The 23,659-nt window shown below is 53.5% G+C and overlaps 1 protein-coding gene and 2 pseudogenes across 4 annotated transcripts in view; 2 read left to right on the top strand and 1 right to left on the bottom strand.

Moving 5' to 3' along the window:
• Positions 1-23,659, top strand: part of Tspan18 (tetraspanin 18) — a 124,908-nt gene that overhangs the window by 30,162 nt on the left and 71,087 nt on the right. The gene's annotated exons all lie outside the window — the stretch shown is intronic.
• On the bottom strand, positions 6,255-7,289 carry LOC101574719 (annotated as a pseudogene).
• LOC111815567 lies at positions 12,893-14,543 on the top strand (annotated as a pseudogene).

Here is a 23,659-nt window from a genome sequence, read left to right as displayed (position 1 = left end):
TTGCCAGGCAAGCGCTTATTCCACTGAGCCATCTCCCTGGCCAATAAAAAATATTAAATTAAAAAAAATAATATAACGGCAGTGCAGCACCCATGGCTTGCTTGAGAGAGTGCTGGGGCTGCCCCTCCCCAAAGCCACTGTGTCCTCTGCTGTCTCAGCTCCTGGCAGTCACCAGACACTGGCCTTAATCCTCATTGTAAACTTGGGGCCTGTCGCACTGGAAGAGATCCTGCCTGGTGTTCTGAGTGCAGGAAAGCAGTGAGGTGGAAAGTGTCCCCTCCCCTCCCTGGCCCAGGTGGCTTCTCCACCAGCTGCAAGAGTCTCTTCTGAACAGCAGGGGCCGGTATCATAGAGGCAGCCTGAGGACTGGGGCTAAAGCAACCGCCATAGTCGGGCAGCCTTATGGAGGCCCAGCCTGGAGACAGAGTTCCAGCTTTGGGCTTAAATAGCTGCAGGATGCAGGGTGGAGGATTTGAATGCTCGTCCTCAGTGTTCTTATCTGTGAAATGGGCACACAGTCCACATCTCACCAGGGCAGAGTGACCCCAGGGAAGCCCTTGTTTGCCATGAACTACGGTGGCCCCCTTTGGCCCTGGTGGCCTCCCACAGTCACCTCTCTGAAGATGCCCAGGCTCTGGGGATGTAAGAGTGGGTGTTTATAACCAAACAGTGTGGTTACCTTGGAGACACATTCCTCTTCCTCTACCCAAAAGCCAGGAGCGTGTCTGGCTTGTGTCAGCTTCTGTTCTGATGTTGGTCCTGGGGCTCAGGGGCCTCTTGGGTGTGAACAGCCTTCCTCACCCCACTGTCTTTCCTCCATGGATAGCTGTTGATCCTGCCCATATCCAAAGGTGACATGAATCCTCTCTAGCAGGTGGGGCCCTCTGGGGTTTGGAGTTGTCCATGAATCTAGCAAGCAGTGACCAGAGGATGCAAACACGGGGCTCCTGCCCCAAGAACAGCGCACTCCCTGTGGCTCCCCCTCTTAGAAAGGCTTTTCTGCCTGTGGCATCCTTTGACTACAGGCCAATGCCCACGTTACCGTGCCAGCCCTCTCTGCAGATCCCCCAGCCTGCCGTGCACATCCCTCAGGCTGCAGGCAGAAAGAAGTCCCGTGTTCTTATCTGCCCAGCCAGCACCCTGCAGCAGGCTGAGTGGGAAAAGGCAGCTTTTATAAAGCGTCCCGTGATCTGACAGCAGGAAGCAGGTGACAGGAGGACAGGGGGTGACAGCAGCCCGTCTGCTCTCCTGGAGCCTGTTCCCACGCTCCTGTTATCTGCTTTTCCTTTTTTTGACTGTGGTTTTCAGTGCCCTACTGAATAGTCCGTGGACAGATGCAGGGTCATGAAGGCGTACGCCACGCCTGCTTCTAAGGTGCTAGAGCTTTGGCTTCTGTGTTTAGGTCACTGATCCGTTGTGAGTTCAGCTTCATGTATGGTGTGAGATAGGGATCTGGCCTCAGGTGACTGTTGTGGGAACATCTGCCCTAGCCTCCTTTGTTAAAATAGTCCCAACACTTACTGGGAATCGCCGTTTGGGTTTATTTCTGGCCTCTCCGTTCTATTTCTTTGGTCTCTATTTTGGTCCTTATGCCAGGACTGTATTGTTTCTTCCCCCTCCCAACTTTTTTTTGTCTTTCTAAGATAAGGTCTCACTACAAAGTTCAGGCTGACTTTGAATTCACTTTGTAGCCCAGGCTGGGCTTAAGCTTACAACGATACTCCTGCCTCAGCCTCCTGCCTGGCAGGCACTTGTGTTACTGAGCTATCTCCCTGACCCTATTGAGTGCTGGGATTGCAGGCGTGTGCCACCACACCCAGCAGGACTGTATTCTTTTTTTTTTTTTTTTTTCCGGAACCAGGGATTGAACTCAGGGCCTTGGGCTTGCCAGGGAAGCGCTTATTCCACTGAGCCATCTCCCCGGCCCAGGACTGTATTCTTTTGGTGACTGTGTTTCTAGGTTTAACTTTTGGAGCAGCAGTGCTATATTTTAAAGCTCCCCAGATGGTTCTGAGGTACAGCCAAGGCTGGGAACTCTTGGTTTCCAGGAAGGAGAGGATGCAATCGGGGTGACCTTGGGGAGGCTCCTGAGGGGAGCGAGGTGCTGTGCTGTGGTGGGGAGGCTTAGGAATCCCATCCTTCCTAACTCCAGAGGCCTCAGGGGTGCTGGAGGTGCCAATGGGAGCTGGTGGTCCGGGTGAGCTGGGGAAGCTGCTCACCCCCAAGGGGATTTGGCGGCCGATCTGGATCCCAGCCACGGCTCTGCCCGCAGCGCAGTCTTGGCCACATCACTCAAACTGTGTGAGCAGAGCTGGTCTCTGCTGGGTGGAGCGGAATTCTCTAGTTGCTCCTGTGAAGCTTTGGGCACCAGTCCACAGTGAGAGAGATCAGTGCTGGAGGAGCTGAAAGCAACTGAATAGGTGGCACAGTCTCCCCCCGGAGCTCTTGTCAGCTGAGCTGCTGTTTTGTGTCGGTCAGCTCCCCTCTTCCCCAGGCGCACATGCGGCCTCGGAGCCGGTGATGGCCTTGGGGGTCTCCAGGGCTCCCCCGCTGCATGTCAGCTGGGTAGACGAGGCCCCACTCTTGCAGTCTTGGCCACCTCTCCCACCCTTCGTCTATCCCACAGCGAGCAGAGCACAGAGCTGAGCTGCTAGCCTAGCTTCTGGCTTCCTTCCACCGGGACACGTGTGGTGGGGGCAGGATGACAGGTGCTCAGGGCCCCGGTTTCCTGCTCTCAGCCCAGTGCTGCCGGAACTCGGTGGCTCCAGCCAGCGCCACCTCCACCGGCACCTGTGGCCCTTTCCTGCCCTGCTGCATGTTTTCCACTCCCAGCCTTTTCCTCCTTTTCTAGTTCAGTGTTAAGGGTTCACACCGGGCAGCACAGATATGCTCCCCATAGGCAGCTCAGTGTGCTAGTTTTTCCCTGGAGATTCCCCAGGTCCCCTGGGCTTGGCTGGGAGCCCGGCTGCAGGCCCCCAGCTCGGGGTACCGTTGCTGAGCTCACAGAGATCGTTCTGCTTTCCTCGCCTCAAGGAAAATCCTGGCTTTTTTGCTCAGGCAGCAGGAAGTGCCCTTTATGGTTTTATAATTGTTTTTAATAATAATGCAGATCTGTACTGTAGGCCCCATGGGAGGGGGATGGACTAGCATCCAGCCAACTGTGGTGTGGGCTGCAGGGCCTGGAGGCCCTTTTCCAGTGGCAGATCAGAGACGGCAGGGAGGCAGCTGGCCCAGAGTCACACAGCGCTACATAGCAGAGTCCACCTGGGCTCTGCACACCTCTGCCTCTCTGATGAGTCAGAAGCGTAAAATGGAAAGGTTTTCTACAGGGAGAGAGGTGCAGGCTGGGGCGCTGGCTGTCATAGCGGGTCCTTTCCTGGGCTCCTGAAGGGGCGACCTAGGATGCCTGGGTTTTATGCGCTTCCAAAGGTGGCTGGCTCCGCCTGGAATGACATTGAGGGTGCTGGGAGATCTGGGAAGGAAACGAGCCCTGCTCCCTGAGGCTTTCTTTCTGGAGCATTTTGGGGTTCTGTGTGCCCCCCACCTCCCACAGCCCACACCCTGGGGTTCACTTTGGGCAGTGGGTGTGCTGTGGGCTTTGACAGGTATGTGAGGACACGTTCCCGCCTTTGGGTGTCATCTGTGGTAGGGCCACTAATTCCTCCGTACTCGAGTCCCCTTCAGCCCTGGCGGACACTGATTGCGTCACTCCCCTTTCCTGAAGGTCTCAGGGTTGGAGGTGTGTGCCAGGTTGCTCTGCGGTGTGGGCTCTTTTGCCCAATCATCCGTATTTCCATCTACACAGCATCTTTTAGTGACTGGACAGCTTCTTCCTTTCTTTCCCTCTCTCGTCCCTTTCCTCTCTTTCTTTCAACGTAGCTGGCTATGTAGTTTAGGCTGGCTTTGAACTCACTGTAACCCAGGTTAGTTTCAAACTGGAAGTGACCCACCTGCCTCAGCCTCCCAAGTGGTAGAATTACAGGTGTGTGCCACCATGCCCAGCTTCCTCTCCTTCCTTCTTCCCTCTCTCCCTTCCCTCCTCCCTCCTTCCCTCCCTCCTTCTCTTCCACTTTTGTATTGTAACAAAATATGCACAAAGTCAGATATACTGTGTTCACAGCCATTTTTAAGTATTTAGTTAAGATCTTAGTACCAGGGCTGGGGAGATGGCTTGGAGGTCTAAGTGCCTGCCTGGCAAGCACAAGGATGTGGGTTCGATCGCCAGTACCTCATGCTGTGCTAACCCTGGAACCCCAGGAGTGCCATGCTAGCCCCAAAACTGGGCATGGTGGCTCATACCTGTAATCCTAGTGCTGGGGAGGCTGAGACAGGAAGATCACTATGAGTCCGAGCTGTATAGTGAGACATTGTACCAAATAAACAAATTAAAAAGTAAAACATTTTATGTATTTATTTAATTCATTTGTGTGTGTGTGTGTGGCCAGCTCAGCCCACCAGGGGGCGGGGCTGGCTGGCACGTGGTGCTGGGGGATTGAACCGCGGTCCCTGTGCTTTGCTAAGCTTGTTCTAAGTAGGTGCTTTAGACCATTGAGCCATCTCACCAACCCCAAAAAGTAAAACATTTTAAAAAAGTAACTTTAATACCAAGTACATTCCTTGTGGTGCAGCCCTCACCCCTGATTCACTCCCTTGCGCAAAACTGAACGTCTCTCCCCTGCCCTCCACCTGTCCCTGGCGTCCACCCACTGTCCAGCTATGACTCTGACTTCTCCAACCACTTCATAGAAGTGGGGCTTTCTTGACAGGCTGTGTCGCTTAGCAAAAGGGGAATACTGAAGGACTGACGTCTTCAGGTTTGTCCTTGCTGTTAATGTGCCCGAGTGACCTTCCCTTTTAAGACTAAATAGTGGGGGCCAGGAAGATGGCTCAGTGGAATAAGCGCTTCCTTGGCAAGTGCAAGGGCCTGAGTTCAAGCCCCAGTTACGCAAAAAAAAAAAAAAAAAAAAAAGACTAAATAGTACTCCACTACATGGACTACTACGTGTGTGTGTGTGTTTCTCGTGCTGGGGTGGAACTCAGGGCCTTGCACTTCCTAGGCAAATAGCAATCACTGGGCCAGCTGCCTCTCAGTGCCAATACTGTGAATATATAAATTAAAAATAAAAGGTTACTGTAGATATACGGATATGAGACCCTCTCTGTACTCCTGGCTTTAGACACGCCTGTCCCATCGTTCTTGGCTATGTTTTTACTGTAGTAAGTTTTTTGTTTAATTTGAACTTCGACTGCCTTTTCCATCCCCCCCCATTATGTGCGTGTGTGTGTGTGTGCGCGCGCGCGTATACGTGTGCTTGTGTGCGTCCACCCACACCCCAGTGTGGGACTCGTGCTGTGGACCCGGGGAGCCGAGAGCACAGGTCTCAGTCTGAAGGCAGGAGAGTCACGGTGTCCAGATCCACAGGTCAGGCTGGCAAGGCTCACTGTCACTCCGTGTAACAGTCCTTTGAGTGCCATGACGGTGACGTACCTGGGGTGGGGCCATCAGAGAACAGGGATTATTTTCCCTCTGCTGGAGCAGGGAAGGCTAGGTTGAGGTGCAGTTGTAGGGGCCACATCTCCTGAGGAGAGGGACACTGGCCTCATATGACAGAGCTCAGAGGCAGAATGCTGCGTGAAGGCTCTTTGCTAATCGGCATATTTATTAAGGTCTTGAGGACTGAAATCGGCATTAGTACTGAGCTACATGCCCAGCCCTTATGTATTCAGAGCTAGACTGATTTGAGATGAGATCTTGGTAAGTTACCTAGTTCGGCCTTGCACTGGAGAGTACTGCCTTAGCCTCCTGAGTATGCCATTTATTTTAAACTTGTTTAATTAAGCACAGGGCTGTCTGGCGTTGTAGGAGTCAGAAGAAATGCATGCAAAAAGGACTCAAAAGATTCTGGATCATTGCTTTTGAATGACTGTCACCAGATCTGTAGGGCTTGGGGCTGGTGGGATACATGGGTGTTCCTGAATTTACTTCCATGTAAACATCAGGATTATGGAGGCCAAGGCAAACACATGTTCCCCCAAAGCTTGTGGGCCTGTGATTAAAATGGGGAGATCAGTGAGCACTCTGATTAGCCAAGGGGCTTTCTTTTTTTTTTTTCCTAGCATCTGGCTTTTTTATTGGTTGCTTTTTTTTTCAAGCCCAGCATTTTAAAAAGTCACCTGAGGTGGTAGTCAAGAAGTGGAGGTAGGGACGGGCAGCATGGTCACTTGGGAGGAGGGTGCCAGCATGGCAGTGACAGGTCCTTCACATGTAGTACCAGGCAAAGAGTCCAGCAGCCAGGGCCACACTGGCAGCCAGAATTAACTGGAGGCTGGGCTTCCTCAGTACACTCATGGCTGTCCGGAAAGGGCACCTGTTGCCTCCCAGGGCACCTTTGTCTTGTTGAGCAGTATAGAAGGGGCATTTACGGATGTCTCCCTTCCCTTCATGTACAGGGAAGCCATCTTCCAGGGTGTCTCTGGCCAGCATGGAGCCAGCCTGGTCCAGTTCATCGAATATCTGCATGTTGTACTCAAAGGCCTTGTTAGCTTCCTCCACGATCCTCTCTTTGGTCTTCAGGCTCAGATCCAGGGCATTCATCCTGGCGCGGTAGAACTGCTTGAACTGCTGGGCATTGTCCACATTCTCAAACTGGTAGAACTGGGTCCCTTCCCCTGTGCTGGGGAGCTTTAGGGCCCGCTGGGCCACTTTCTTTAGCACCTGTCCCCCTGAAAGGTCTCCCATATAGCGGGTATATGCATGGGCCACAAGCAACTCTGGCTCATTTTGACCCACGTAGTGGATCTGTTCCACAAACTTCTGGGTAGCCTCAGAGCACATCACCTGCTGCTCTCAGTTTTCACCAAAGAAATAGTCCATGTCCTTTGTCAGTGCCTCCTTCCGGTGCAGCTCCATAGGGAAGTACAAGGGGGCAAAAGCTGAGTGGTCCTTGTTTCGGTCCATTTCCTCCTCCAGGGCTGAGTATGTGAAGTAAAGTGCAGTTGTGGCCAGCTTAAATAGTTCCTTCTTAATGTTGCCTTTCAAGAAGTCCTTGACAAACTGGGTGTTTTCTGCCCAGTCATGTGCTTCCTTGGTCCCTTCCTTCAGGAGCTCAGATAGGTCAGGCATTCTGATACAGTTTTCCTTGTCTGGGGCCACAGGGTTCTTTCTCTCCGACTCATCTACCCCTTCAGAAGTCTCTACTTCTGCTGACATTGCTGCCAAGTTGTTCTTGCTACCCTTCTCTGGTTCGGCCACAGGCCCGCGCCACTAGTTGGTCAAATACCCTAGTAAGCTCGCCAGTCGGCTACTCCCTCAGCCGCCACTCCAAGGGGCTTTCAAAGGAGGCGTTTTATTACTGACACCATTAGCTTTGTTGTTAGCTTTGTTTTGAGATGTCCCAGCAGGCCCTGTGTCTCTGGACTGCCAGCCCTATAGAATGACAGCCTTGGGGTCCGTCCTCCGGCTGGCCAGGAGGGAGGTGTTCCCAGGGGCTCCTTGCTGCAGGGTGAGAAGGGAACAGGGTAGAAGTGGAGGACAGTCCAGGGCAGTGTGACAGGTAGTTCTGGTCATGCTGCATGAGGCAGGACTGAGCCTGGCGTCCTGGGGACCCTGGAGGTGGTACCTCCTGCGAGCCATCAGATTCCGGGCACTGTCTGTCTCCATACCTGTGAGCTCCGAAGCTGGTCCCCCACATCCTCCTATGGAGCTGGTAGCACAAGCTCAGCTGGACCCCTGCCCTCTCACCCACCCTCTCTTTCCCTTTCATCATGGCAGTCTGTGGAGGCAGCTGTTTTTATTAACAATCTTATAAATACAGGGAGCTAAGGATCCAGGGGTTTTGTTTTTTATTTCCCCCGAGACCCCCCAGAGAGTCTTTTCGGTAGGAGAGGTCCCTCTGGAGCTGACTTTTCCTCCCTGACTTCAAAGCCCAGGCTTCTTAGGAGCTCAACATCTGCTTGAACCTGACTTGAACCGCAGGGCGAGGTGTCCTGCCAGGAAGGTGGAGCTGGAGGATGGGATGTGGAGTGGGGCTCCTGGGGCCTGTCCTGCAGTGCCCTGGCTTGGTGATGCCGCTCAGTAAACGCAGAGGAGACAGGGTGGCAGAGGTGTAGGTCAGGGGCCAGGCTTTGTTGTCTGCTGTCTAAGCAGCGTGCAGGCTCCTGACCTCTGAGGCCCCACACCCAGGAGAAGCAACAGGGACAGCAGCACTGGCTGCTCCAGCCAAGGGAGTCTTGGGGACCCTCAGAAGCCACTTTGCTGCAGCTGGGATCTTGCCAGCTTGCTGTTTGCACCCTTTACCCTCCTTTCCCATGTCCCACACTCCCGGAGTGTCCGCTGGTGTACAGAGCCAGCCACTCCCAGCCTCCCTCTCCACACACCTGAATGGGACAGAGCCACCGGGTGACTCTGGAAAGATCTGAAGCATTGTGCGTGGTGGTTGCGTGCACGTGGCTGTTATTTTAAGGCAGCAAAACAACTGGGGAGAGCGCAGAGTGGAAAACAGAAGCAAAGATCACCACGTTTCCCCCCAGGGCAGAGGCCCGGCTTTCCTGCCTTTGTTCACCGCCAGCGTGTGGCTGATGGAGCAGCCAGCGGAAGGCCCAGGTTGTTTGCTTCCGGCTTTTCTTTGCGCCCATATCTCACAGCAGGACAGTGTGTGGCCGTCTTCCTGGGTGGGGTGGAGGCTCCCAGGACCCCGCTGATGGATGCAGCTGGCTCCTTGTGGCCACTGTAACCTGCCAGCCTCTTGAGAGCCTCATGAATGAAACCCCAGGACGCTGAACGGAGCTTGAAGTTCATACAGGCAGCAGATGTCCTTCGGGTGTCCGTCCCCTGCCTCCTTTGTTCCACGTACTGTTTAGGACCGAACTGGAGAGGTTTGCTGTTTATTGAACTGGGCATACTGCATTTCATCTGGCAGCTGCTGCGCCTGCGCTGTCTTTTGGTCTGTTTGTGTCAGCATTCTGTTACTCTTACAAATGTCTGAGGTAATCAACTTATAAAGAGAAGAGGTTTGTCTCGGCTCCAAGGTGGTCTGTAGTCATCCTCCCTGTTGCTGTGTTAGCCGCCTGGTGGCTGGTGGCTGCATGTGGAGGAGCAGAGCAGATGACCGCTGGGCCAGGGAGCGAAAGAGGAGAGGACCTAGGGTTAGGGTCCTGTTTTCCCTCTAAAAGTCACATTCCAGTGACCTGAAGCTTTTTGGCTAGGCCACGCCCCAAAGGCCCAAGGACCTTCTCCTAGGCCCCAGCTTTTCAACTTGCCACCGTCTCCCAAGGTGGGGACCACACTTCCAATATATGAGGCTTTAGAAGCCATGTCAGGTACAAACTGTAGCCTCATGTGTACTTGATGCCGCTTTAAAGGTGGGGGAGACCCTTCGGCTGATAGGTTTTTTTTTTTTCTCGTTTTGTACAGATAACTTTCCCTACTTTGACTCTCTCCTGCCTGTCCCTGACCACTCTGACCACTCTCCTTCACAGCTTAGCACAGCTGAAGGTCACGAGGTCCCTGTGGGTCCCCTCTAGGCAGCCTCCATCCCCGGCTCCTCCTGGGATCCTCACAACCGCAGATGTTTGGTTGCTCGCCCAGATGTGGGAGGTGAGAATTGGCGCTCACTGCCTCCTCCAGTGGCCCAGCGTCTTTGACGTAGATGGCAACATGAATCCTGTTCCTCTTGCCATGCTGGAGGGGCCAGGATTAGAGGATGCCATTGGCCCGGGCCTGCAAACTCGAGATTCGCGACATCCTTCTCTCCATGAATAAAATGATTTCTCCTTCTAAGGCAGCTTCCTGGTGATAAAAATGTAACTCTAAGTGACAGATAGCTTAAAAAAAAAAAAAAAAATCCCAAAAGTGACTGGGGCTGGGAAGACAGGGTGTTGCTTGTGGTTAAATGGGTTTTCTGTTTAACTGAGGGTTAAGTAGAAAACTGTTGCCAGTCTCTCTAAAAGGTACCAGCCTGCCCCACTGCATCCTGCTTTTCCTAAGTGCACCATAATGGTCCTAATTGAGTCTCTGGCTGCAGCCGAGGTTGTGAGGCTGTGAACACAGCAGCTCTTTGGGAGGGAGGCTGGGTCGTCCCTGGGCTTTAGCAGCCTGAGGGTGTCAGCTGCTCCCTGCCCTGGCTCTGTGTGTTCCTGTGTCTCTTCAGGCTCCAGGTGGTCCCGACCAGGGCTCAGGAAGGCACTAGGAAGCCTACTCTGTGGCCATGGAAACAGGTCCACCTGATGAGTACTTAGCTGAGCTCTGCTGGCCGGTGGGGCCTGAAGCCAGCAGAGGTGACCCGGACGCTTAGCCCCAACTGAAATCCTGGCTCTTGGGGTGGATGGAGGCTGTTAAGACCCATGAGCCTCAGTTTCCCTTTCTTTGCAAAGCTGCTGCTCATTTAGCAGGTGATGCTTTGAGAGTACCTCAGTGTATTTAAAGGGAAAGTGGCCCCTTCCCAGCAAGGTCAAAGGCGCCTGGGTCCTGGGACCTGCGTGCAGCTCTTTCCCACTTTGCTCCCTTCTTCCTCTGGGCCTTGGTAGCTTTACGAGCTGCTCTTGAGGGCAGGATGTCAAGGTCTGAATCCTAACTGCCTTTGTCTCCGCGTGACCAAGATCGTAACAGTGAGCTGTCTCTGGGGGCCACTCCACATGTGCAGAGCCTGAGGAGGCAAGGGCCGAGGTGGTGCTTGGCATTGTCACTCCAGGCCTTGGTGAAGCCAGCCCAGGTCACCGAGCCTCTCTGGCTTGGCTCAGTTCTGTGGCTCAGAGTTCCGGGGAGCTTGAGTGGGCGGGGGTAGAGGGAGATGCTGTCCCCAGCTTCCTGCCACTGTCTGGCTTCTGTTTAGCCCTCAACTTCCTCCCTGGCTGGTCCTCACAGGGCCCCAGTGCAGGCCCCTGCCCCTGGGCTGCTACCGTCCAGTGCCCTCTGAGTCCTTCCAAGCCCCTCCCCCACAGGCCATGCATCTCCAGAGGCGCCTATTTTTGTCCTTATCAGGGCATTGGGGAACACAGTGGCCTGTGTGTGTGTGACTTCTGTACTTGCTGCAGGCAGTCTGGTGGGGGTGAAGGGACCCCCTGCCCAGTGCACCCACCTGCTCTGGCCCCGGGGTGGCTGGCTCCCACTCCGAGCAACCCGAGAGCAAGTCCACACCTAGAGAACCTCTGGGAGTCCTGGAGACTTCACAGGATGGGCAGAGGCGGTTACACCTAACTGAATAGGCACTCTGGTGTCTAGGGAGAGGAGCAGTAGCCTGTGTACACGTCCCTTGGGTGGGGACCACTTTATGCATTTATCTTTAATGCGGAGGCAGAGAGAAATTGCACGGTTTGTGAATATTTACAGGCAAATTACTACGGGGAGGAAATGAATTCATTTTCTCTCCTCTCCCACTGTTCACAGACCACACTGTGGTTCCTAGCGCCCGCCTCCCACATCCTCCCCTTTGCTTTTGCTCAACTTCTTGTGGTCTTAATGCCAGCTCCAGGAGGGGCAGGTGGGTGGGTTTGCCGATTTAACACACTGTGCATTTATTGAGTGCCTGCTGTGTGCGGAGCCGCGGTTCCAGCACCACACGCCTGCATGCATTTTGTCTGTAGGACTCCTGGGGAAGATTTGCTCTGTAGAAGGAAAGGGGGCCACCAGCCTGAGCCTAGTGGATTTTTTTTTTTTCTACAGCGGAAAGGGCATACCTGGGGGGTTCCTGTGAACAGCAAGTCTTCCAGTGGGATTAGAGCATAGCCCCTGCGGGGGAGGCGGAAAGAAGAGAGCTGGGAGTGAAGGATCACACTGGATTCTTTCCAGGTTTGAGCTGAGAGTGGAAGGTGCGGGGAAGGGGAGATGGCCTGCAGTTGCCCAGGTTGTGTGTCCTGCCAGCCGAAGCATAGCTCCTGGTTATGGAATTGTAGCCTCTAATGAGGACGGGGGGATTTTAGCTTAGAGACCAGGAGGAGCAAATATGAGAAAGCCACCCTGCCGCACCACTGCCCTTTCCTGACACACATCCCTAATCAGCGGTGGCACCTTCCTTGGCCCCTGCGTCTCCAGGCACTGCCAGGTGATAGCGGGCATCCCTCCCAGAGACAGGCAAAGACTTTGGTAGACACCTGGAGGTGGTTGCAGCAGGGATGTGGGGAGAAACCTCACTACTTCTCTTGTACCTCAACTTCCTTTCCTGGCCAGTGGGAAGGGACTGGCCTGCTGGATTTGGGGATCTTTCCAGTGCTTGGTCTCTGAATTGGTCCTTTGTTCTCTCCGCAGAGTGGCATTGTACACACATGGGCTGGCTGGGTGGGGTGCTGGGGACACCCTGGTGGCCCATATAGCTGAGACCTGGCCTCCTGGTGGTGGTGGTCTGTGGTTCTTCTCAGAACTTCAAGGCTTCAACTCAGCTGGCCCTGTTGCTTCCAGACCCACAGCACCAGGTGGCCACCTGTCCAGTGGCTGGAGTGCAAGGGGTCCGTAGGGACATGGGTTAGTCTCCGCATCCCAGACACCCTTTCACTCAGCTCCTTGTGGTCTTGGCAGGGCATGGTTAGATGTAATTGGTCTCTTCTGCAGTCATTGCTTAGGCTTCAGGTCCCCCTAAGCCTGAGGAGGAACTGGGATGGCCCTGGGGTGCTGCTCTGGGACTGCCCTTGGCCCCTCTAGGCAGGGAGATGCCTACATTGTGCATACTTCCCTTGTGGGGCCTCTGTCCTCCCTTGTGACCCCTACATTGCTTCTGAGTCATGTTCAGCTACTAGAGGAAGTTACCTCTTGCCCTTCGCTTGCCAGGCAGGCACTATGCTACTGAGCTGTATCCCCGGGCCCCCCCTTGTGAGTGTTCTCAGTTTACCTTAAGTCATATGACATGGATTTGGGGCCAGGGAGAGACTAGACAGTTCCACTTGCTTGTGACTGTCAGGCTCCATGCTCAGGTACTGAGCAAAGCTCTGTGCTGTCCTGATTCAGTGAGGATCTGATACAGAAAGCCTTCCTGGTCCTCCTCTCGGTCCGAGAAGTTCATATTTGGAATCCCATGGATAAGTTCCTGGGATCCTGTTAATTTCAATCTAACATAACCAAAAGCAACCTACAGCAAGAGTTGGCACTAAGTCATCTGAGTAGTTGTGGGGAGCCAGAGGACCCTAAGGCTAGCCACAGTGATGGTTATATGGATCAAAGACCTCGATCCAGTGCTGAACCTTGGTTGGATTCATGCCATGAAAAAGGAAGTAGCTTGAGGATGAGTGACTGAGGATGGCCGGAAGTAGGTGAGCGCTGTGAGCTGGGCTAGGGAGGAGGCCTGCATTCACCTCTGCGATATGCAGAGAAAGATCTGCAGGAAGAATAATCTGCATTACATAACTGAGACAGTATCTGATGTTTTGGGGTCAAGTGCTTCAGCTCTGATGTGTGATCTTTCAAGCCCTAGGAAGTCACAGCCTCGTGCATCAGTGTGACACATTGACTCTTCATCCCAGCTCGTGCTAGAGAGCAGCCGGGTGTGTGTGTGTGTGTGTGTGTGTGTGTGTGTTCCCCAAAATATGTGATGCCCCAAAATAAGGGACAACCACCAACACCTCGACTGAACCAGGGTACATTGCTTAAGGCCAGCTGGAGGGCTAAGGCAAAGTCCTGGCCAGCTCTGTACAGATCAGTACATGGAAACAGGGTCAGGCTCGACCAAATGGAGACAGTTGTGCTTCTTTCAAGGAGAGTTGCTCAAGTAGTCCTTCACAGCCTGAGGCAGGGTCAGAGCCTAGGGACAAGGACGGCAGCTATTAGGCCAGGGGCCCTTGGGACCAGAGCTGCAGCTGAGAGCTGTCAGCCCTGTGGGGAAAGTGGAGGGCCTCTTAAGGTGGGATCCTAGGGCGGTCAGGAGCTTCAGGACGAAGCTGAGCATCTCCTTTCCTACCACTGGCTGCCAGAAACTGCGGAGGACACTGAGCATACGCTGTCTACTTCTACAAGAAGCACGTGGCCATAGAAGTTGCTGCGGATGCTCTGGGTGCAGAGCGGGAGGGTTGTGTGGTCTGATCAGCGGTGAGAACGACGAGCAGGGCTTCCCCGTGAAGCAGGGCATCTTCACGAGTGGCTGCGTGCGCTTGCTGCTGAGTTCCTGTTACAGGCCGAGGAGAAGAGGAGAGAGAAAGTGCACATCTGTTTGAGGCTGTGTTGTAGATGGCAATCTGAGTGTTCTCGACTTGGTTCTTGTAAAAGGAGGGAAAGATGTGCCCAGATGGACTGATACTGCTGCACTCAGGGCCCCAAAGCAAGCAGAAGCGCCAGACCTTTCCATTTCTAAAGGTGATGTCCACCGGTACGTTGCCTGAAAGACCTCGAAACAGAAAGGCACATCACCCAAGATTCAGCATCTTGCTGCTCCACGTCTCGCCAGAGTCCTGCTCTGAAGAAACGGCGTACTTAGAAAAACAAGCACAAGGCTGCAGAACATGCTCAACTTCTGGCCAAGAGCATGGAGGAAGCCAAAGAAAAATGCCAGGAACAAATTGCCAAGAGTCGCAGGCTGTCTTCTCAGAGAGCTGCTACTTCCGAGTCGGAGTCCAGTCACAAATAAGAAGGCTTATGTAACCATTAAATTAGATCTGACCAAAAAAAAAAACAAAAAAACAAAAAAACAAGACACAGCTCGGCTTCTCTTACTTCTGGGGCCACAGCCTGCCGCACACAGTGTGCACACCTACGCCCAAATGTGCACACACCCCGCGCCTGCACACATCTGCATACACCTGATTCCTTGTGCACACCTGCGGACACCTAACCCCTGCACATCCCTATCCATCTCCCTGTGCATACCTGCCCACATGTGCACCTGTGCGTCCACCTGCACACACCTAGACGTGTATACTTCCATCCACACAGGCGTCCTCATGAAGTGCTCCACGTGCCCACCCACACAATCCTTTGCCCACCTTGGGTCCTTCCCATGCACCCCCCCCCCAATGCTGCTACACAGATGCGCATGCGCATACACACACCCCCGTCCATGTCTTACACCCATCATCCAGGGCACCTACCTCCTTTCTCAGCTTTGGGTCCGCAGAACTCTGGGTTGTCTCATCACCTCTCCCAGATGCCAAGCCCTAGGGGGACCCGAGAGGCGAAAGTTGAGTCAGGACAGATGCGGACCCACCGAGTGCTTTTGAAACTCCTAACAGCAGGGCCTCCGGCCTTCCTGTGTCTGTAGGTTCATCTGTCCGTTTGCCTACTCCTCGTGCTCCTTCCTCCTTAGTACCTATGTCAGAGAGCAGGGACGGGGCAGAACCTGGCTTTTGCCTGCCCACATGGCCCGAGCTTCTTGCCTCAGCCCACCTGCTTACTCATCTCCTTCATGGTTCTGAGCTCTGTTATGGAGAAGATGGGTTACTGGAATCTGATTGCTTTTGGAACCAGAAACTCTGGAACCCAGTTTCTTCCACTCAGTCGTCTGCTGGCCTGTGTCTGTGGCTACATCAGGTCATCCCCAAGCCTCAGTTTCCCCACCCGTTAAATAGCCATTGTCCTTAGAGCAGGTGCCAGCCACGTCCAGGGACACCGGTGAAGAGGTGACTGAGTGGTTTCCGTGGTGCTCTGTTAACCTTTAGAGGGGCTTCGGAAACCCGACGGTTTACCTCTGGAGAAGTGGAGCGCATGCTCAAAACGCATGCGCACCAAGGGGCAGGGCGCTCATCTGCGTGGATGACAGGCACTGTAGAATGGCATTTGCTGTGCCAGAGGCCACACCAGCACACAGTAGGTCAGCAGGACTTTGCTGGATGGAGAGTAAATGGCACCTCCCGGTAACAGTGTGTCTGCCCGCAGAGCATCCCAGGCGCATAGCCGCGTAGCCACTTTCTCTTTTCTTTTTCTCCCAGGAATTATGCGATGTAGCGAGCTATCACTTAACACACAGATCTGAACTGCGTGGTCAGTGCGTTTTGCCCCGTGTGCACCCCCATCAGGCTCCTTGTTCGCTCCCAGGACCAACAGCACACTGTCCTGCTAGATGAGTTTGCCCATTCTAGAACATTCTGTAAACGGAGTCTCCCAGCTCTAGTCTCCATTCTGCCTTTCTTCTTTTCAGTGCAGTGTTTCTAGGATTCCAGCGACGTTGCCTGTTAGGAGTAGTTTGCTGCTTTTTATTGCTGAGTTGTATTCCTTTGTATGGATATATCATAATTTGTTTATTGTATTTGTTTATGACCTGTTACTTTCGACTACTCTAATCAGGTCGCTACGAACATTTGAGTACAGGTCTTGGGTGGGGGCCTGCTTTCTTTGCTCTTGGGTATCTGTCTTGGAATTGGAATAACTGCATCGAAAAGTAGGTGTATATTTAATTTATGGAAATATATTTATTAACTTATAAAAGAACCTGGACCTCAATACTGTGGGAGGCTGAGGCAGGAAGGTTGCAAGTTGTAGCCCAGCATGAGCAACTTTGATGACTCAGTAAGACCCTATCTCAAAAAAATAAAAGGCTGGAGGTGTAGTTTAGGGAGAAGACCCTGAGTTCGGTCCCCAGGACCAGACAGAGAGGTAGATAAATAAGAAACTACCAATCTCTTTTCCAAAGTGATTGTGGCATTTTACACCTATGAGAATGTTTCAGGTCATCCACATCCTGGTCAGCACTTGTGTGGTCATGTTTTTAATATTAGTGATGGATGACAAATGAACTCCTAGAGATTGCAGTGGTCACACCTGGCTGCAGTGTTTGTGCCACAGGTTTGCCACCTCTTCGGTGTTTGCAAAATGATATCTCACTGTGGCTTTAATTTACAGTACCTCAGGGCTGGGGAGATGGCTCAGTAGAATAAGTGCTTCCCTGGCAAGCACAGGGGCCTGAGTTCAATCCCCGGGTCCACCAAAAAAAAAAAAAAAAAAAATTACAGTACCTCGCTATTCAGGCGGAGATACTGGGAATGTTTACATGAACTCCTTGTCAGTTCAGTACTTTTTTTCTGAAATAGCCGTTCAAGTCTTCTGCCTAGTTTTTTCTTTGGATTGTCCTTTTATTGTAGAGTTACTGGAATTCTTTAATTTCTACAAGAAAACATAAAAAACTATCTTCCAGATCTTTCAGGCAGGCCAAGATTTCTTGGGACATTAAAAATAGTAACTATAAAAAGGTTCAATAAATTAGACTTCATTGAAATGAAAAACTGTGCTCACCCCAAGATGCTGTTACGGTGGTGAATAGGAAGGCTAAGGACTGGAAGGAAGCAACCACAAGGCACGAATCCAGAGGTCACTGTGCCATGTCTGAGGACCCATGGGCCCTAGGTCTTGCTGGGTCAGATTTGCCCCTTGCCTTTGGCCATTGGGGGACTTGCATCTGGTCACAGCTGGCTCCTATATAACTTTAGCTATTGGGGCATGGGGAGGGACCAGAAGGCTGTGGAAAGGTGTGAAGTGAAGGCCGATTTCCAGCCAGTGCTTCGCTCCTGCACATACGGGGAGTGCCCAGGCCTCCTTGGGTGGCATCTGGTCCGGGCTCCTGGCCTTGACCTTCTCTATGCTGCGTATTAATAGGTATTTTGTGTTACAGTCCTGGATTGAACCCAGGTCTTCACACCGAGCTCCATCCCTGTCCACTTGTCCAGGCTAGGGTCAAACAGCAGCCGTGGCAACCTTTCTTAAAGGCTGAGGCTTTGGAGATGCAAGATGCTTTCGTGTTAATGCCCCAGCTCTGCCCCTCAAGCTGGGTGGCCGTGACTGAGGGCTGCTTGCTGCAGGCTCTCTGGAGACTCTGTGCTATCTCTCCCTGTGTTTATTTCAGCACAAGGAAAACTACTGTGACACTTATCTCCCTGCCTAGACAGGGGACTTGGCACATCCACCTCCTCGGCCACCTCTGCTGTGTCCCAGTGCTCGGGCTTTGCCGGGATCAGTCAAAACTCAGTGAACCTTTGGGCCATCAGCAGTGGCCAGCGGGGCCAGCTGGACAATGCAAACACATCCTCTCCAGCAGGCTCCGCGGAGTGGGACCGTGGTTCAGGGTCCCACAGTTGAAGTGAGTTAAGAGTGAGTGCAGGTCTGTTCTCAGTTCTTCTCTGCCAGGCTGGCTGGGCAGCTTTGGTGGAGTTATGTGCCAGTAATGCCAGGGTTGAATGAAAAAGATGAGTGCTGTAGACACAGAGACGGCACTCACGGCATCGGCGGTGATCGTGGCCGCCCCTGACCTACCCAGGAGACAGTACGTTGTCCTAATCTAGATAGGGCGCCTGCCAACATCCAGATGTTGCATGAGGCATGACATTTGTTGCATTGTAAATGTTTTTGCTTAGTATTGATGGAATACAAAGGTCTCTGTGAAAAAAACAAAAATAAAAAAACTATGTAGTAGGCAGTGAGCGTTGGGACACGTGTGTGCACGCCAGCCAGAGCCTCTGCCCGACTCAGAGTTTGCAGTTTTACACATGACTTTGCCTTGGAGTCATGCGGCTTTACTGTTTTCCCATTCATTCAGGAAATTCTCGACCAGCTCTGGGCGCTCCCAAATCCCAGGCCTGCAGTGGGTGGAAAGGAAGTGAGATAGCCGATCTTTTTTTAACTCTTAACAAAAATTCCCAGCGGGCAGTATGTGCCCCAGCCCTAAGCCAGCATGCTCCTCCCAGGAGTGCCCCTCGCCCAGGTGGCTTCACGTTGTATGGAGCACCCTCTTGGTCCAGATGCTTTCTGTCATTCCTGTTGAGAGTTAACAGCCCTGGCAGCACTTTGGACTTAGTACTTTGAAGTTAGCACTTCAGACTTAGCAAATATGATTTTGAACTCAGTTCCAACAGCACTTCTTCTTGAAGGTCTTCTCTTGTTCCCTGCTAAGCAGTGGTATCTGGGCAACTGTGTGCCAGGGTACCTGGGGCTGGTGGGGCAGATGGTGCACATACTTTTTTTTTATTGTCCGTGTGACTGGGGGTGGTCACGGGCTCCTCACTGTCCCATCTACAGGGCAGTGCCATGGGGGAGCCTGCACACCGGGCGACTTTCTCGTCTGGCAGTGGTGCCTATGAGGGGGCATCCAGCTTCTGTGCATTGCCGCCAGCCCACTGCTTTCCCTCAGGCTCTGGTGTCTTGTGGTGCAGGGTGGGCATGCCCTGTCCCATATGAAGGGGAGCAGGTTGAACTCCAGAGGGTGGGCTTAGCCTCTGGTCCATGCTACAGTGGGGCAGTGGGTCCTGTTGGCTCTGTCCCTCCTGGCAGAGGTGGCAGAAGGACGGGGCCACGGGGAAAGGAGCTCTGTGACTCTGGCTCTGAGTGAAGACCCGTGATGTCCTGTGTCCTCCTGCCTGCTTGACAGCATCTGTCACCAATAGGGGACAGCACCCAGGGCTCATCCAGCCCTGTGCCCTGCCTGTGTGTGGAATTTGCACAGGGAGCTGTGTGACGTCTGTCTGTGGTCACTTCCTTGTCACCTGTGAACAACAGTCCACTTAGCCCTGTCCCTGTATTCCTCTGGGGGGATTGGAGGAAGACCCCCCGTTGCCCTCAGCCAGGCTGGGCTGGATTGGAGGGGGCAGATGTGCTGCTCGTGGGGTGGGGACGAGATGGGGAGGGTGGGGCAACAGCAGGATGGGTTTTGAGTCTCAGTGAATTGGGACCAGAGTTTTCTTAAAATAATGGCATTCGCTCCTGTTGTTGAGGTCTCCTCAACATTGTGGTCTCCTCAAGGGTGTCTCGGGCTAACCCAGGCTCGGAGAGACACGGTAGCTCTCACCTCGTTAACAGCATGCAAGCAGGTGGGGCTCCAGAAACCAAGTCCCCCACCTCACAGACAAAGCTGAGTGATTCTGCCGGCTTTGCTGGCTGAGGGGGATGGAATCTTCTCATCTTAGACCCACAGGGCAGTGGCGTGGGAGGGGAGGAGCTGTCCTGCCTCGTAGCTTCCCTGAGCCTGTACTTCCCCACGTGGGGAACAAAAACAGCAGTGGTCTGAGCCCACTCTGAGGGTCCCGAGATGCTGCGTGTGCGACACTGCGGCTGGCCAGGCCCAAAGCTCAGACGGCAGGGATTTGAGCATCCTCTCTGCCCTGGTCCATGCCAGGGATCAGCAGACCTGTCCTGCCACAGCTGGGGACACTCTGAGGTGTCACCGGCCAGGCTGCTCTCTGGAGCACTCAGAAGCCATCCAGTGTCGCTGTCTTCCTGCCTCGTTGTCCCCAGACTGTGTATCTGTCCCTGCAGCCCAGGGCAGGGTTATAGCACTAGGTAGAATTCCCTGCCTCACGGAGTTTATACTCTGGGGGAGAAATCAATGATCAAAGGTATGGTCAGTGTGAATCCGTGTGCAATAAAGATTCATTTATGTGCAGTATGCCCAGTCACCTGGTATAAAATGTCTGTGACAATTACTTAACCTCCCTCCATGGGCTGCAGTTTCACTCCTCTGTAGAATTGGCATCGTAGTAGGCCAACTCTCGGGCTTCAGAGTTCGACCACTGAGTTATCCAGGCAGGGCACATGGCCTGGCCCAGGTGTCATGAGGAAAGGGGAAGTTTTGGTCTCTGGGCTCCTTCCCTCCCTCCCACCCACTCCTTCCCTCTTACTCCCTCCCTCCTTTTTCCCTCCCCCCTCCCTACCTCAACAGGCCAGAATGATAGGACAGCACCATCTTAGGCCCTCACCCCTATTGCAAAGCCTGGCCCCTGTGACAACGGCCCAGTGGGCCAGACTGGGAAGCAGGAGGCTGTGTCTTTAAGTGTTCCGAACGGCAGCGAAATGTTATGACAGTGCATCTCACCGGGGATGCCGTTTCCATGACAACCCCACACTAAGATAAGCAAGCTGGCTGGATTTTTTTCCCCCAAAAGGTGGAGGGATGGGGGTGGCAGGTTGGGGGAATCCAGAGTCTGTCAGCAGGTGGGACTTGAGAGCCTGAGCCCTGTCCATTAATCCTGAGTCTTAATTGCTTCCTTGGGAAGGAAAGAGAGCCATTAAAGGAGAGAGAAGTGAGGCCCCTCCTCCAGGCACCCCAGCTGCACCCCAATTCATGGGCCGGAGTTGGCCTGCCTCAGAGCCCAGGGCAAGAAGAGGAAGGAAGGGCTGTGTTCAAGTTCCTCGAGAAATCGTAGTGCTGTAGGCCGCACCAGCGCCAGCTCCCACTCTGTTTCCTGGGACCCAGGGAGGACGTGTGTGTGTGTGTGTGTGTGTGTGTGTGTGTGTGTGTACCCACACACGTGCACGCAGCTCGGGGTAGAAGCTGATATTCAGAACTCAGTCTCTGCTCTCAGACATAGGTTCAAATCCTGGCTCTGCCAGTGGCTGGAGTATTGGATGAGCGACTTAACTTGTTAAATCCCAAATGGAAAACACGGATAAGACCACAAGGACTTGTATCTGGAGGTGGACTTGAGACTTGAACAAGGGGATGCGTGGAGGCTACCCATGCCCACACGCAGTAGGTGCATCATAAGTGAGAGCTGTGAACAGTCACCGTTATTAGCTGATGCCATTGGGAAAATGGTACCACTTTCTTAGATGTTCTGACTGGCCTTGGGTGGAAATCTGGAGGCACCCGCATCCCCTACGGCTGCCATTCCCGCCCTCGCAAATCTGCAGATCTTCCCAGATCAGATTTCCTGGTCTTCACTGTCTGCTCCCCACCGGCTTGGTGTTGGCCACCAGCCTCCCTGGCTCCCACCAAGCGCAGCTAGTTCCTGTCCTCTGCCAGCGGCTTGTCTCTAGGGACTGCTGTTTCCTTACTGCCTGGCTCCAGTGAGGAAGTATGGGAAGTGTCTACCACCCAACAAGGGCTGCCAGTACCAGCTCCCGTCGTGATTGGTACTGGTATGCAGCAGTCTGGGCTCGGACCCAGCATCCCACTGCCTACCCGAGTAACCATGAGCCAGATGATGTTTGTAGCCCTCTGCTTCCCCATCTGTGAAATGGGCACAGTGATCAGCTGCTTTGCTTACCTGACCAGTAGGGTGTCCAGGAGAGCAAGAGAGCAGTCAGGAGGCTGCTACCATGGACAAAGCAACTGCAGCCTGCAGTTGGACGCAGGCGTGGAGCTCACGTGCACACGGGACAAGGGATGATTTGACGCCCTCGTCCTGCCAGTGCTGGCTGTCAGGCACTGGGGGCGCAGGACCTCATTTCCTGTTCTAGCAGCAGGAGAGCAGGCGGGGTTCTCTTACCAGATACCCTGGCAGTGTCCTTCTGCCTCTTGGGATCTGGTGGCTTGGGGCACTGGAGCGTATGGTGTGCAGAGCTGACCCCGACCCCCGGGGGCTCAATCCAGCTGCCCAAGTTCAGGGTGACTCCCGGCTCCACGCGCGGGCCACACACAGGGCTTTCTCTGTGCTGTCCGGTCCCTGCAGGTGTTCCCTCGCCCTTTCTCCATCCCAGCTGCATCTCGGCCAATTGTCTCAGTGTCCTGAAGACCCTTTCTCCCCAAGCTCTTCTGTACAATGGTGGACAGAACTCCCAGGATGGTGAGCAGGAGGAGGGAACGGAGACTCCCGAGTCTTTGCTAATTTGTTTTGACAACTGTAATTTTATTTTAGTTATTTACGATCATGCTTCAGAGTTTGCTGGTGGATGACCTGGGGTGTGTGTTTCCTGCAGGGGAGAAGGCATGTGGTGGTGTGGAGCTTCTGTGAAGTTTTCTTTCGTTGCTGATTCAGGATGTCAAGGTCCCCTGCCCTGCACCACCCCTACCCCATGGGATCCTCCACTGTCACTGAAGAATTATTCTGTTAAAATCAGAACCTGGTGTTCAGGATCATGTGGGCTGGCTGAGTCGCTGTCCCTGGCTCCCATCTGGCCTTCTCCTCCTAGGATTTTGTTTCGAGCGTGGTGTGGACCATGCACTGTACCCAGAGAAGAACCCAGAATAGCAGGATGGCAAGAAGACTGGTGGTCCATGGTCTTGCCCCCTTGTACCGTGAGCCAGGAAGCTGTTGACTAGAGAAGGATGAGTCTGTCCTCCCTGCGCAACACCCACCCAATCTCGGCTCTGCTGGCCCCGGGGACTGGAGCTCACGCCCCCTCCTGTGCACCCTCTAGCTGCTGCCCTGGCTGACAGTAAAGTGGCTCCTGGGCACATTGTGAAGTGCGGGTGTCCAACCAGAGTCTTGGAGCCACATACTCAGAGGCAGTGGCTTTGAGGGTGTGGGGTGGACCACAGCTTCCCCCAGGGCTTGGCTGTGGGTGTTTTATGTTGTCAGCTCTGAGGGTGCCTAAGAGCTCCCAAGAAATTGATACCTCTGAAGGTGAGCATTGTGGTGTAGATAGATCTAACCTCTCCCCTGAGAGTCATGTGTGTGTGGAAGGTTTTGCATCGTGGGGACACTGTATTCATCAGTGGATTCACATAGGAAGCCCATCCTGGACCGAGTCACTGTCTGGGAAGTTTATTTTTGTAATCCCTAGGGAAACTTCATGGAATTTCACTATCTACCACTTCTAACACAGCGCACGATGAGAATAGAGATGATAAGGCATGCTTGTAGTTGTGGGGAGCCAAGGGGGCCCTAAATTCAGTTAGAATGATGGCTCAGTGGAACAGAAGCCTCAACCCAGGGCCAAATCTTGGTTTGATTAATTCATGAAGAGGGAAGTGGCTTGGGATGAATGATTGAGAATGGAGGGAAATAGATGGGTATTGTGAGCTGGGCTAGGTGGGGCGGGGCTGAAGTCACCTCAGAGAGAGAGAGAGAGAGAGAGAGAGAGAGAGAGAGAGAGAGAGAGAGA

Source organism: Octodon degus, unplaced genomic scaffold, assembly GCF_000260255.1.
Source record: "Octodon degus isolate 3935 unplaced genomic scaffold, OctDeg1.0 scaffold00018, whole genome shotgun sequence".
Lineage (NCBI taxonomy): Eukaryota > Metazoa > Chordata > Mammalia > Rodentia > Octodontidae > Octodon > Octodon degus.
Note: the sequence above shows the minus strand (reverse complement) of the source record. Positions and strands in the feature narration are given on the sequence as shown.